This window comes from Zea mays, chromosome 2, assembly GCF_902167145.1.
Source record: "Zea mays cultivar B73 chromosome 2, Zm-B73-REFERENCE-NAM-5.0, whole genome shotgun sequence".
NCBI classification, from domain to species: Eukaryota; Viridiplantae; Streptophyta; class Magnoliopsida; order Poales; family Poaceae; genus Zea; species Zea mays.
In genome coordinates this window covers 148,004,919-148,017,464 of record NC_050097.1, presented here as the reverse complement: position 1 = coordinate 148,017,464, position 12,546 = coordinate 148,004,919, and positions in this window count along the sequence as shown.

Genomic DNA, 12,546 nt, shown 5'->3' with positions numbered 1-12,546 from the left:
TTGACCCATTTGAACCCTAATTCCATTCTGCAAATCTCCATTTTCGTTCACCTATGCAAAGCTTTTCTTGGCGTGCTGCCGCATTTCGGTTTATGGAAGTATTTGTATCATTGTCGCCCTGGGATGGCCGGGGGACAACATCAGTTGGTCGGAGGTGCCAGTTTGGAGATGCGTCGCGGGCGGAAAACTGAGTATCTTGAGATTCCCCTCAAGGACAGTATTAAGGGGTGGCGTCTAGAGTGGTTCATAGTTGATAATTATGGAAATTCTCTCCCCTCCCGGTCGGGAAGACAGCCAGACGTTCGCACTCCGAGCTGGACCGAGTCTCCCACAGATCAGGAAGTGGCTGAGGCAGGTGTGTTGCTAACTGAAGTTGGACTGCTGAAAGAGAGAGGTCTAACTGCTGAAGCTGTGGTTGCTGACTTTGTTTTCAAGAACATTCAGCCACTGAAAGACAGGGCCTATCCAGCATATCTGTATCGAGGGCTAGCCGACTCAACTCGGGTTACCAATAGGAGAATTCCTTCTGTAGACTTGGTAAGCCGACTTGAAATGATCCTCAGGGGTAAGGTGTCAAATGTTGGTGCTCCAGTGGCATACTCAGCCTGGAACCTGCCTCCTCCCAAAGCCTTCACCCTTTTTGTGTCAAATCCGCCTGTGACTGATGGCAATTTGGGCCTTAGAGTGCGACCCTCTGTTGAAGAAGTCAGTACTTTGGTTGCTTCGCTTGGGGAGATTCCTGATGACGAACGGCAGGTCCATTTTGAGGTGCCCCTGAACCCTAATGATGCAGATATAAATGCCATGCTTGATCTGCTAGCTGAGGATTCCTCCGACGCTGCTCCTACTGGTACGTTGGCAGTGGTGCCCCTTCCAGAGGTTGATACAACTTTGGATGTCCAGAAACCTGTCAGTACTCGCCGGAGGCGCCCTAGCCGAACCAGTCAGCCCGAGCCTTCTGCTGATGAGCAAAAGAAGAAAAGAAGACGCCTCCGGCGAGTATCCAGTTTTGATGAGGACGCTGGTACCTCAGTTCCTGCTACTGAAGAAGTGCCTGCGATTGGACTTACTGACGCTGACCCCAATGGGTGTACCCAAACTGCTACTGATCCCAATGTGGGTGCTCCATCTGTTGCTGATCCCAATGGGGGTGCTGCTTGTGTTGTCACTGTGGAAGATGAGGAGGAAGAAAATGAAGCTCCTTTAACTCGGAAAAACAGTCGGCAGTTCATCGCCAGCGGTGAAAGTAGTGGAGTTCCTTCTCCTGCTTTGTCTGCCCTCATTGGTCTGCAAGAACTGTCTCTGGCCAACTTTGATCAAACTCTTGAGGATATGGTCCCAGAGGACTTGTTATCAGAGCCAGTGGATGATGATGCAACGGAGGCTTGCGCTGCAGTGCCTGATGCTGGGTTGAGGTCATCCCGAGCCTCGTCGACCTTAGAGCGCGATCTCGAGGGTCGGGATGCTGACTTGGATTGTCCTGGTCCCATGGAAGTGGCTGAAGGCCCGTCAACCTTAGAGGTGGTTACTGCGGAGAGCCTGGACCTCAAGAATGGTGCTAACACATGCCCAGCCCCCGAGGATGTCGCCGGGGATGACTTAGCTCGGGTGAAGAGTGTAAGCCACTGCCCAGCCCCCGAGGGTGCTGCCGGGGATGATCCGGCTCAAGTGGGCAGTGCCAACTATGACCCAGCCCCCGAGGGTGCCCAAGCAGGGTCTCCTTCCTGCACTTCCATGGACGTTCACGCGGGATCACCTCCACACTCTGGCTGCATGGTGGTAGCCCAAACTTTGGACCAGGAAGTCGCTTTAGAGGGCAGCGTCCCCGTTGATCGGGCGTTTGGCTCTCTTGAAGGCACTGAGCTGATTCCTACTGGTCCGTTGCAAGCTGGTTCGGTTGGTGGCCTTGCGCGTGGTTATCAGCTGATTTCTCCTGATTTGGGGATCCCTTCGTTCTTTTCCAACCTCCAGGTACTGTGCTGTATTTTAGCTTGATCTTTACGTTGCATGAACTTTTGTCATTATGTTCATCTGTTCTTCTCATCAGGCTTTGGTGGATGGGATGGCCAGCCAGCTGAGATTGCAGGGTGCTTCCGTCCCAGAAGTGGCCTCGTCTCTTGCATGTTGGAATCCAGTATCACTTCATCGTCGTGTATCCGAGTTGGAGGCAACTAACGCTGGTTAGTGCCCTTTTTCTTCTCTTCGCCTTTGTTGTGGACTGTTTTACCTTCTGACCTCGTTTTGTTTGATTACCTCCTGCTAGGAATGACTCGGCAGATTGCAATTATTGAGGAAAAACACTCCCGAGATCAGGCTGAAATGGTTCAACGGTGCGCTGACTTCGAGGAGAAGTACTCTCAGAGCCAAACTGAACTAGATCAGGTCTCCGCTGCCTTGGATGACGCCAATGCCTTGAGTTCTTCTCTTCATGCTCGGCTTGACTCTGAAAAGGTAACTTACAAAACTGTGCCTTGCCTTGCTACGTTCCTATCACTTGCTTGGTTTCTGAAGGAGTTGATTTTTGTTTGCAGGAAGAAAAGCGTATCCTTGCTGCTTCTCGTGATAATCTTGACAGATTGTATCGTGATTCTAGCAACTCGCTGTCAATCTTGGAGAGGAGTCACCGCTTTACAATGGAGGAACTGGACAATCAACGTTGTAAGCTGCAGGAATCTGCGGACGAAGTGACCCGCCTTAAGCAATTGATATCAGCAAAGGATGCCACCATCAAAGAACTCCGAGTTTCCAAGAAATCCATTGCCCAGGAGTTAGAGGCTGCTCGGCTGGCTGCTAAAGTTGCCGAAGAAACTGCTGCTACTCTCAAAGCCCAGCGCGATAAAGCCATGGACAAGGCTATTCGGGCGGGACGAATCTTAATGAGGAGACCCGGCGTGGTTGTTCCTGAAGACATAAAGGCTGACGTGAATGCTGCCCCTGATTCCTCGAGTCGCCCTTCTTCGTTGGTCGCTCCTGAGAAAGACATTGCTAAATAGAGAAACATTTTGCGTGCTCTGAGCGCGCGGTTAGCATGATCGAGTATTTGTTAGAGGACATCAGTTTATCATTCGAATGACATAATTATTCTCTTATTGTATCAAAATTTATTGGTTCGTAAATTTGCGGTAATGAAATGACGCATGATGATTATGAAATTTGTTTGCGGGATATGGAAGTCATCCCCTGAATTACATAGGCGCGAGTATGTTGCTCCGGCTTAAGTCGCCACTGACTTTAGCCGATTGCTCCGTTAGTAGGGTATAGTGGTCACCCCGAGTTAAGTAAGCGTGAGCAAGTTGCACCGCCTTAAGTCGTTGCCGACTTAAGTCGATTGCTCCGTTTGTAGGGCATAGTGGTCACCCCAAGTTAAGTAAGCGTGAGCATGTTGCACCGCCTTAAGTCGTTGCCGACTTAAGTCGATTGCTCCGTTAGTAGGGTATAGTGGTCACCCCGAGTTAAGTAAGCGTGAGCAAGTTGCACCGCCTTAAGTCGTTGCCGACTTAAGTCGATTTCTCCGTTTGTAGGGCATAGTGGTCACCCCAAGTTAAGTAAGCGTGAGCATGTTGCACCGCCTTAAGTCGTTGCCGACTTAAGTCGATTGCTCCGTTTGTAGGGCATAGTGGTCACCCCAAGTTAAGTAAGCGTGAGCATGTTGCACCGCCTTAAGTCGTTGCCGACTTAAGTCAATTGCTCCGTTTGTAGGGCATAGTGGTCACCCCGAGTTAAGTAAGCGTGAGCATGTTGCACCGCCTTAAGTCGTTGCCGACTTAAGTCGATTGCTCCGTTTGTAGGGCATAGTGGTCACCCCGAGTTAAGTAAGAATGCAAGTCAATCGTAAACGAGCTGAGTATCTTTGAAATCTCTCTTTATTGATGACATATTTCCACTTTACAGAATACATTGTCGCCCCAGCAGTTTTGAAATACAACTAGGGATAAAACTTTCTGAGGTGCTCTATATTCCAGGAGTTCCCAACTTCTGTGCCATCCATCTGAGTGAGGCGATACGATCCGGGCCGAGTGACTTCTGCTACTATGAAGGGTCCTTCCCATAAGGGTGATAACTTGTGCCGTCCCTCCCCCGTTAGAATTCGGCGGAGGACGAGGTCTCCTACTGAAAAAGAACCGTTGCCGCACAGCCTTGTCGTGATAGCGCCTTAGAGTCTGCTGGTACCGTGCTGATTGGATTACCGCATTCAGCCGTTCTTCCTCAAGTACATCAATGTCCTCCAGCCTGGTGGCCTCAGCTTCTGCTATGCTTTCGAAGATCAACCTTGGCGCCCCAAACTTGAGATCAGCAGGTAGCACTGCCTCCGACCCATAGACCATGAAGAAAGGAGTGTTTCCATGCAGGGCTCGGCTAGGTTGGGTTCTTAGGCTCCAAACAACATAAGGCAATTCTCTTATCCACTTTCCTGCGAATTTTTCATTCTTATCGAAGACCTTTTTCCTGAGTGCCTCCAATATCATTCCGTTGGCTCGCTCAACCTACCCGTTGGCTCTTGGATGTGCTACAGATGCATACTTGATCTGAATGCTCTTTTGCTCGCAGAAGTCGAAGAATTCTGAACTGGTGAAGTTGGATCCTAAGTCAGTGATGATGCTGTTTGGTACCCCGAACCTGAATATTATGTCTTGTATGAATTCCACGGCCTTAGCAGAGGTTAAAGAAGCAATGGGCTTGAACTCTATCCATTTAGTGAATTTGTCAATCGCCACTAATACATGAGTATATCCCCCTTGAGCTTTCTTGAAAGGTCCAATCATATCCAGTCCCCAGCATGCGAAAGGCCAGGTTACTGGTATGGTCTGTAGTTGCTGTGCTGGCATGTGCTGTTGCTTTGACAAGTATTGGCAAGCTTCGCACCTCTGAACTAACTCGGCTGCATCGTTCTTTGCTGTCGGCCAATAGAATCCTGACCTGAAAACCTTCCCGACTAGTGTTCTGGATGCTGCATGTATTCCACATTGCCCTGCATGGACCTCCTCCAGAAGTTGCTTCCCAGTGGACGGGAGGACGCACTTCATGAGGATGCCTGATGCGCCCCTTCTGTACAATATCTCCCCAATGAGTGTATAGTGAGCCGACTGCCTGGCAATGCGCTCTGCCGAGTTCTTGTCGTCTGGTTCTTCTTCATTCTTTATATACTTAATAATCAGCCTTCTCCAGTCATCAGAGTCTGACTCGGGTTGATCTATGATGTTGCACTCTTCTGTTTGATCTATTGAGATACTCGGCTGCAGAATTTCTTGCACGAAGACTCCTGGTGGGACCTGAGTTCGACTGGATCCGAGCTTGGACAGTACATCGGCTGCTGTGTTCCGATCTCTTTCTATATGATGAAATTCCAGACCCTCGAATTTATCCTCCAGCTTTCGGACGGCAGCGCAGTATTTTCCCATTGAATCGCTTGAACAATCCCATTCTTTGTTTATCTGGCTGATGACTACCAGAGAATCTCCGTATACCATCAATCTCTTGACGCCCAGTGATATGGCGATGTTGAATCCGTGTATCAAAGCTTCATACTCGGCTGCATTGTTAGAGGCCGGGAATAGCAACTGGAGGGCGTACTTGAGGTGTTCGCCTCCAGGTGCGGTGAAGAGAATCCCTGCTCCTGCTCCCTGCAGCTTCAGCGAGCCATCAAAATACATTCGCCATACTTCTGCAGTTTCTGGATTATCCGGTACTTGCTGTTCTGTCCACTCTGATACGAAATCAACCAGTGCTTGAGTTTTGATGGCAGTGCGAGGTCGGAACTCGATGTCGTGGGATCCCAGCTCGCAAGCCCACTTGGCTATTCGGCCAATGGCTTCCTTGTTGTGAAGAATATCCCCTATTGGAAAACCAGTGACTACTATGACTTTGTGGTCGTCAAAGTAGTGACGCAGCTTGCGGGCAGTTAGAAGTACTGCGTATAATAGCTTCTGAACCTGAGGATACTTTTTCTTCGAGGGGCCTAGAACTTCACTGATGAAGTAAACAGGATGTTGTACTGGATAGGCATGTCCTTCTTCTACTCGCTCGACTACCAACGCGGTGCTTACCACGTGAGTCGTGCAAGAGATATACAGTATCAAATCTTCAGCCGGTTGAGTCGACGTAGCTCACCGGGGTGGTTTCAGTACTGGTGGTGTTGTCAAGAATTTCTTCAGTGCATCTAGAGCTTCTTGTGCTTCTGAAGTCCATTGAAACTTATCCACCTTCTTGAGTAGCTTGTAAAATGGCAAACCTTTTTCTCCCAGCCTGGATATAAATCTGCTCAGAGCTGCCATACATCCAGTAAGTCGCTGAACCTTCTTTTGTGACCGAGGAGCTTCCATCTTCATGATAGCTTCAATCTTATCTGGATTAGCCTCAATTCCCCGGTGGCTGACAATAAACCCGAGCAACTTTCCTGCTGGTACCCCGAAAACACACTTTTCGGGATTGAGCTTCCATCTATATCGTCTCAGGCTATTGAAAACCAGCTGTAAGTCTTCGATGAAGTTTTCCGAATTCTCTGTTTTGATTACCACATCATCTACGTAAGCCTCCACACGCTTGCCCCAGTGATCGGCTAAGCATGTTTGAATGGCTCTCTGATAAGTCGCTCCAGCGTTTTTGAGGCCGAACGGCATGGAGGTATAACAGAAAGCACCAAACGGAGTGATGAACGCCATTTTTTCCTCGTCTTCTTTTGCCAAACTAATCTGATGATACCCGGAATAGCAATCTAAGAAAGACAGCACAGAACATCCAGTGGTAGAGTCCACCACCTGATCTATCCTCGGGAGCCCGAAGGGGTCCTTCGGACAGTGTTTGTTGAGATCAGTATAGTCGACGCACATGCGCCAATCCACTTTATTCTTTTTGAGTACAAGAATAGGGTTGGCTAACCACTCGGGGTGTAATACTTCTCTAATAAATCCGGCCGCAACCAAGCGAGCTAACTCGGCGCGAATGGCCTCTCTCTTGTCGGGCGTGAAACGACGTAGCTTTTGCCGGATCGGCCTCGCCTGGGGATAAACCTTCAACTTGTGCTCGGCCAGTTCTCTTGGGACTCCCGGCATATCCGTAGGTTGCCATGCGAATACATCTCGGTTATCTTGCAGGAACTGGACGAGCGCACTTTCCTATTTGTCGTCCAGGCTGGAGCTGATGATGGCTGTCTTGCGCTCATCAGCGAACCCCAGGTTGATTCGCTTGGTTTCTTCAGTCGGCCGCATAGAGGTCGCGGCCTGAGCTTCGTTTGCCGGTACTGCGAGGTCCTCCTCAGGCTTAGAGTTCACCAGTGTAGAAGGGACCGTTGACGGCTTGGTGGTGAGGGCTGCTTGGATGGCCATTCGGAAACATTCTGCGGCGCCTTGGAAGTCGGCGCGCACATTTATGATCCCTCGCGGTCCTGGCATCTTCAGTATCATGTATGTATAGTGCGGAATGGCCATGAATTTGGCCAATCTGGGCCTTCCGATGATGGCGTTGTACCCACAGTCGAAGTTCGCCACTTCAAACCTCAGGAACTCGGTTCTGTAGTTCTCCGGAGTTCCGAAGGTGACCGGCATGTAGATGTGGCCCAGCGGGTATTCCCCCTCCGTCAGCACGATGCCGAAGAAAGGAGTGTCCGACTTGTGGAGCACTTTGAGGTGAGCCCCCAAGCCTTGAAGTGTCCGGGGGAAGGTGACGTTGATGCTGCTCCCCCCGTCCACTAGCACCTTCTTCACCCGGCTCTCTCGGATCACCGGATCGACGAGGAGCGGGTATTTGCCCGGATGGTCGAAGTTGAGCCATTGATCCTCCCGAGTGAAGGTGATCGGGTGTTCTGACCACCGGTATGGGGCGGGAGGACCGGTGATCGCCACCAGTATCTGGCGGTCGTTGAGCTTTTGTTGTCTCTTGTTCTCCTGCGACCCATGTCCGCCGAAGATGACGTTGACCTCCCTGTCGACGCGTGGGAAAGCTCCTCCTCCTCCCTCCTCCGGCTGATGAGGTTGTCGTGGTTCATCCGGTCCTCCCCTCGGCGGAGGAGGAGGTAGAGGTTGGAAGGGTCGGCCATGCCCAACGGAGTGCTTGAAGTCCCGACAGTTGCGAAGAGTGTGGCGCATGTCCTTGTGGTATGGGCACTGGGCGTCGAGGATGTCGTCCAGCGTGCGCTCGCCTCCGCGAGGTCCTCCTCGGGCGCGAGAGGCAGGTGGTCCGGCGGCGTGTACTTCTTCGCGAGGCCTCTTCTCCCAACGTTTGTCGGGTGGCTGGTTCACGTCGCGTCGTGGTGCTGCCGGTGCAGGCTTTGCTCCTCCGATGAGGTCCTGAGCTCGCTCGTCGGCGGTGGTGTAGAGGTCGGCTTCCTGGAACAGCTCCTCGGAAGTAGTCGGCGCCTTCTGTAGTATGGCTCGGACAAAAGCCGAGTCGTTGGATCCTCTGTAGAAGTCCTCGATCACGGCCGCCTCCGTGACCTCGGGGATGCGATTTCTCATGGTCTGGAACCTTTTGAGGTACGACCGGAGAGTCTCATCCCCCCGGCGCTTGATAGATTTGAGGTCCCATGGTTGCGCTGGCTTGTCGGAGAGGGACTGGAAGTTGGCGGTGAAACGTCGACTGAAGTCTCCCCAGTCATCGATGCAGTGTCGGGGTAGATGTCGTAGCCACTGTAGCGCATCTTGCCCAAGAACGATGGGCAAGTACGCGGTCATAACATCCTCAGATGCCCCGGCAGCTCGAGCAGCGGTGGTGTAGACGGCTAGCCAACCCCCTGGATCCTGCTTAGGTTCATATTTGTCGACATTGGATACCTTGAAGTTGGGAGGCCATTGGATGGCCCTAAGGCGCAGAGTAAGAGCGGACACTCCGCACGTGTCCTCCTGTCGTCGGGGACGATGTCTGTCCCGGGGAGGGGAGTTGTTATTGTGGTTCCTCGACCGTCCCCGGGTGGTACCGCTAGTTGAGGCCGTTGCCGACTCAGTCCTGGTGGCCTGGCTCTGAGTCGGGATGCCATGATCCCGGTCGTACTCCTCCCGACGGCGAATCTCGTTCTCATGCCGCCGTTCGCGCGAAGCATTGATGGAGCTTCGCGCGTCTCGGCGACTGTTGATGGCGTGTCGTAGATCGTTCGGCGGGTGAGCGAGCGGTAGAAGATGGTTGACTGCCTGGGTGAACAGGCGTCGGTATCCCTCGGCGTCGGGAGTCCGAGGAAGTCCATCAGCTATCCGAGCTAGTACCCCTCCGACTTCGCTTGGCGTGTTCATCGCTCGGGCGAAGTCGGGATTCAGGTTGCGCCCGAAGAGCGGATTCTCCCGGCGTTGCCTTGCGTCTTGCTCGGCTTGTTCCTGAGCCCGTCGGCGATCACGTCGTCGGGAGTTCCTTCGTTCTCTGAAGACGCGTTCTTCCGGAGTTTCTCCTATCTCCGAGACCTCGTCTCGCGAGACAGGCTGCTCCGGATCCTGTTCTCCGGCCGCGTGATGTTGTCGAACGTTCCTGCGCCGATTCCTCCGTCGGCGGGATTCTCGTTGAGGCGGTTCTTCTCCGGGTGCGGTCAGCTCGTCGTCGGAGACGGTAGGCGATTCCACTCTCCCGATGAAGAGGACGTCGGGGTAGAATGGAGCTGCTGTCGTGGCGACTTTCTTTCCGTTCTCCTTTGAGGCCGGAGGAACGGAAAGAACGACTTGCTTTTCCCTGGTCTCCTTCTTCCTCGCGATCCGTGTCCATTCTTTTGTCGGGGAAGTAGACAGCGGAGTCTTCCGGGTCAGCGAGCCCTCGGCCCCCGACTTTCCGGAGACGATCTTTTTCCGAAGAGCTGGAGGTTGCGCCTCTCCGGCATTTTCGGAGTTCGTTGGAGGAGACTTTTTTTCCGGCGGATCCGTGATACGGTGTAAAATTCCCTCTTCATCCGCTACAAATGAGATTGTCCCGAAGCAGAATACGGATCCGGAACGCATGGTGATCTTGCCATAGAAGGTGACGGCCATTGAGCTAGCTTGGATCGTCGACACACCCCCTACCTGGCGCGCCAGCTGTCGGTGTTTTGGGTCCGACCGCACACCTGGGGTTGCCCCTCGAGGTGTTTCTAGGAGTAGGACGGTGTCGACGACTGTAGCAAAATGGTTCGTGCCGATCGCACGAGGGACAGTGGACAAGATTTACAGGTTCGGGCCGCTTAGAGATGCGTAACACCCTACGTCCTAGTGAGTATGCTTGGTGAGCGTGGTTACAAGAGGGCTCTCTGGATTGAAGACACAGAGAGTGGATGTGGGTGGCTAAGTAAGATAGGGTCGATCGTTCTGAAGGGGTGCCCCTAGGCCTTATATACTCGACCGTGGGGCAGTACACGTGGATATGATAACAACAAGTAGCTAAAAGGTAGTGAACCTCTTGAGTTTATCCCTACGTAACCCTCGCCGACTTATCCTCGCATGGCTCCGTTGCATGGGGGGCTTCAGCGCCGGAAAGTCGGGTCTCTGTTGCGATTTACTCGCTCGACGTTGTGGGCCGTCCGGGTTTGCACCAATCCGGTCTCACGTCGCTCTGCTTTGTTGGTTGTTTCTCCCCAGGCCCACAAAAGAATGACCTTACGATTTATTGGGCCCTTGGGCCTTTCGTGAGGTCTTTTACTCCTTTAGTGGACCCGGGGGATATCTATCCCCCACACCCCGACTATTGTCCATAGATTTTCTGTCCTCGGTATTAAATGACCTTTTACCCTTGAGTCAAAGTTGATGTTGATATAAAAACATGTGCCTTGTGAACCTTAAAGGAACTTGGGCCTTATTTGAAAGGCTAACTAGACACAAGACATATGAGAATATTTACGTTATTCGTTGTGGGCTTTTTTAGTAAAACATGCATCTTCTTTGTTGGCACCTACTATGCAGCCATGGCTGTCTCCTCAGCGCTCTGTGCTACAGGAAGAGGGAGGTGAAGGTCAGGTCAGACGACTGTGGGGCGGTGGGGTGGGGAGGGGGAGGCAAGGCTGGGCAACAACAGCTTGGCTTGTTGCTCGACACGGCATGGGCCACTGCTCGTGGTGGGTGACGACGCAGAGGAGTGGGTGTGAGCAGTGATGGGCCACTCATGGTACTGAACTCACAAGTAAATTTTGGTTATGAAGAGATCTATCAACAACTCACTTTATATTACGTCTTTTCTTTCTTGTTTTTTTAAAAGGGATAATAGAGTGGAATTGTTGTTGCTTTTCCTATACTAATTAGTTTGTCTTCTTATTGTGTGAAATATTAGTGGTTCTTGATCTTTTCAATCTTGTAAAACTATAGGATATGGCACTTCATGCAATTGGTGCCAAGTACTCCCAAAAAGGCTGGTTGTCAAGCTATGAATTTTGATTGCGACATTCACTTTCAAGAGAAATATTTTTCTTATTATTGTCAAGGTCTGAGTCATATTTCAATAGTTGTCTCTTTTGAACAAATATGTGATATATATGAAACATAACAATTAGTGTTTCTATATACAAATGCATTTAATCATAGTGCTTCTGCATCTCAATATATTTTATCATTATATATTGACTCTGTAGCAAAGCACGGGCATACCCCTAGTAATCATATAAGGCTTGATTGGAAAGCTACTAAAGCTTAGTGTTACTGAGCTAGGACAAGGTTTAATCAAACCATTTTTAAACTAAAAACAATCTTCAGTGAAAATGGACAATGGTAAACCGCTCGAAAACCGCCAGTTTTCGAAGAAACCAACCGATTTGCAAGTTTAAATTCAAGAAAACGATTTTCTTGAATCCTGACGAGAAACCGTTTCCCGACTAAGAAATCGGTTTTCAAATTTTTTGTCTCGTTTGCATTTCAAATTCAAATAAAACCGTTTCTCAGATTTCTCGGCTAGAAACCACTATTTTTATCGGTTTCGTTTTCGTTGTTTGTACCAGTTTCATTTTTTAAATTTTTTCCAAAAAATGAATTTTGGACAAATTTAAAAATACAGCTAGAAAATTGTTATCGTTCTGGTTCAGTAACGGGAAACCAGACCAGTTTTTGTGGTTTTTGAGTGATTTTTTAATCCTGGTGAGGGCACAATTTTAGTAATCTCCAGTACAACGATGATTTTGCTAAGATCAATTTTTTATTCCACGCTATATGGTGCTTATGACATAGATTACTAATGAAGACAATGATGGAGGACGGACAAAAAATAGGTATGGCAGCATTAACAAATTGAAAAGGCAAAACATGAATGACAATGCATTGCCTTACTTGCAGTTTGAACTCAAGACCTAATGCTTTAAACACTATCACTGTCACTGAGCTACAAATGCACATCTATCTATAAAAATATTTTTGTCAGAGTGTGATGGCACCATAATGCACAGGTCCTCCGCCCTGATTGAAGAGAATTTTAGTTCTCGTATTGTTCTTCAACAATGTAGAGTTAGATAAGCTACTACTGAGTTTAACAAATTTGCTATACATAAACAATGTGTGTTCCTCACCTATCATCATGTTACAAGCTTATATTTAGAGATTGTTTGCATGCATTTTAGAAGCAAGCCAAATATGAAGATGCAACACCAACTGTGATTGATCTTTTTAATGAGTGCAATTGTAGGAG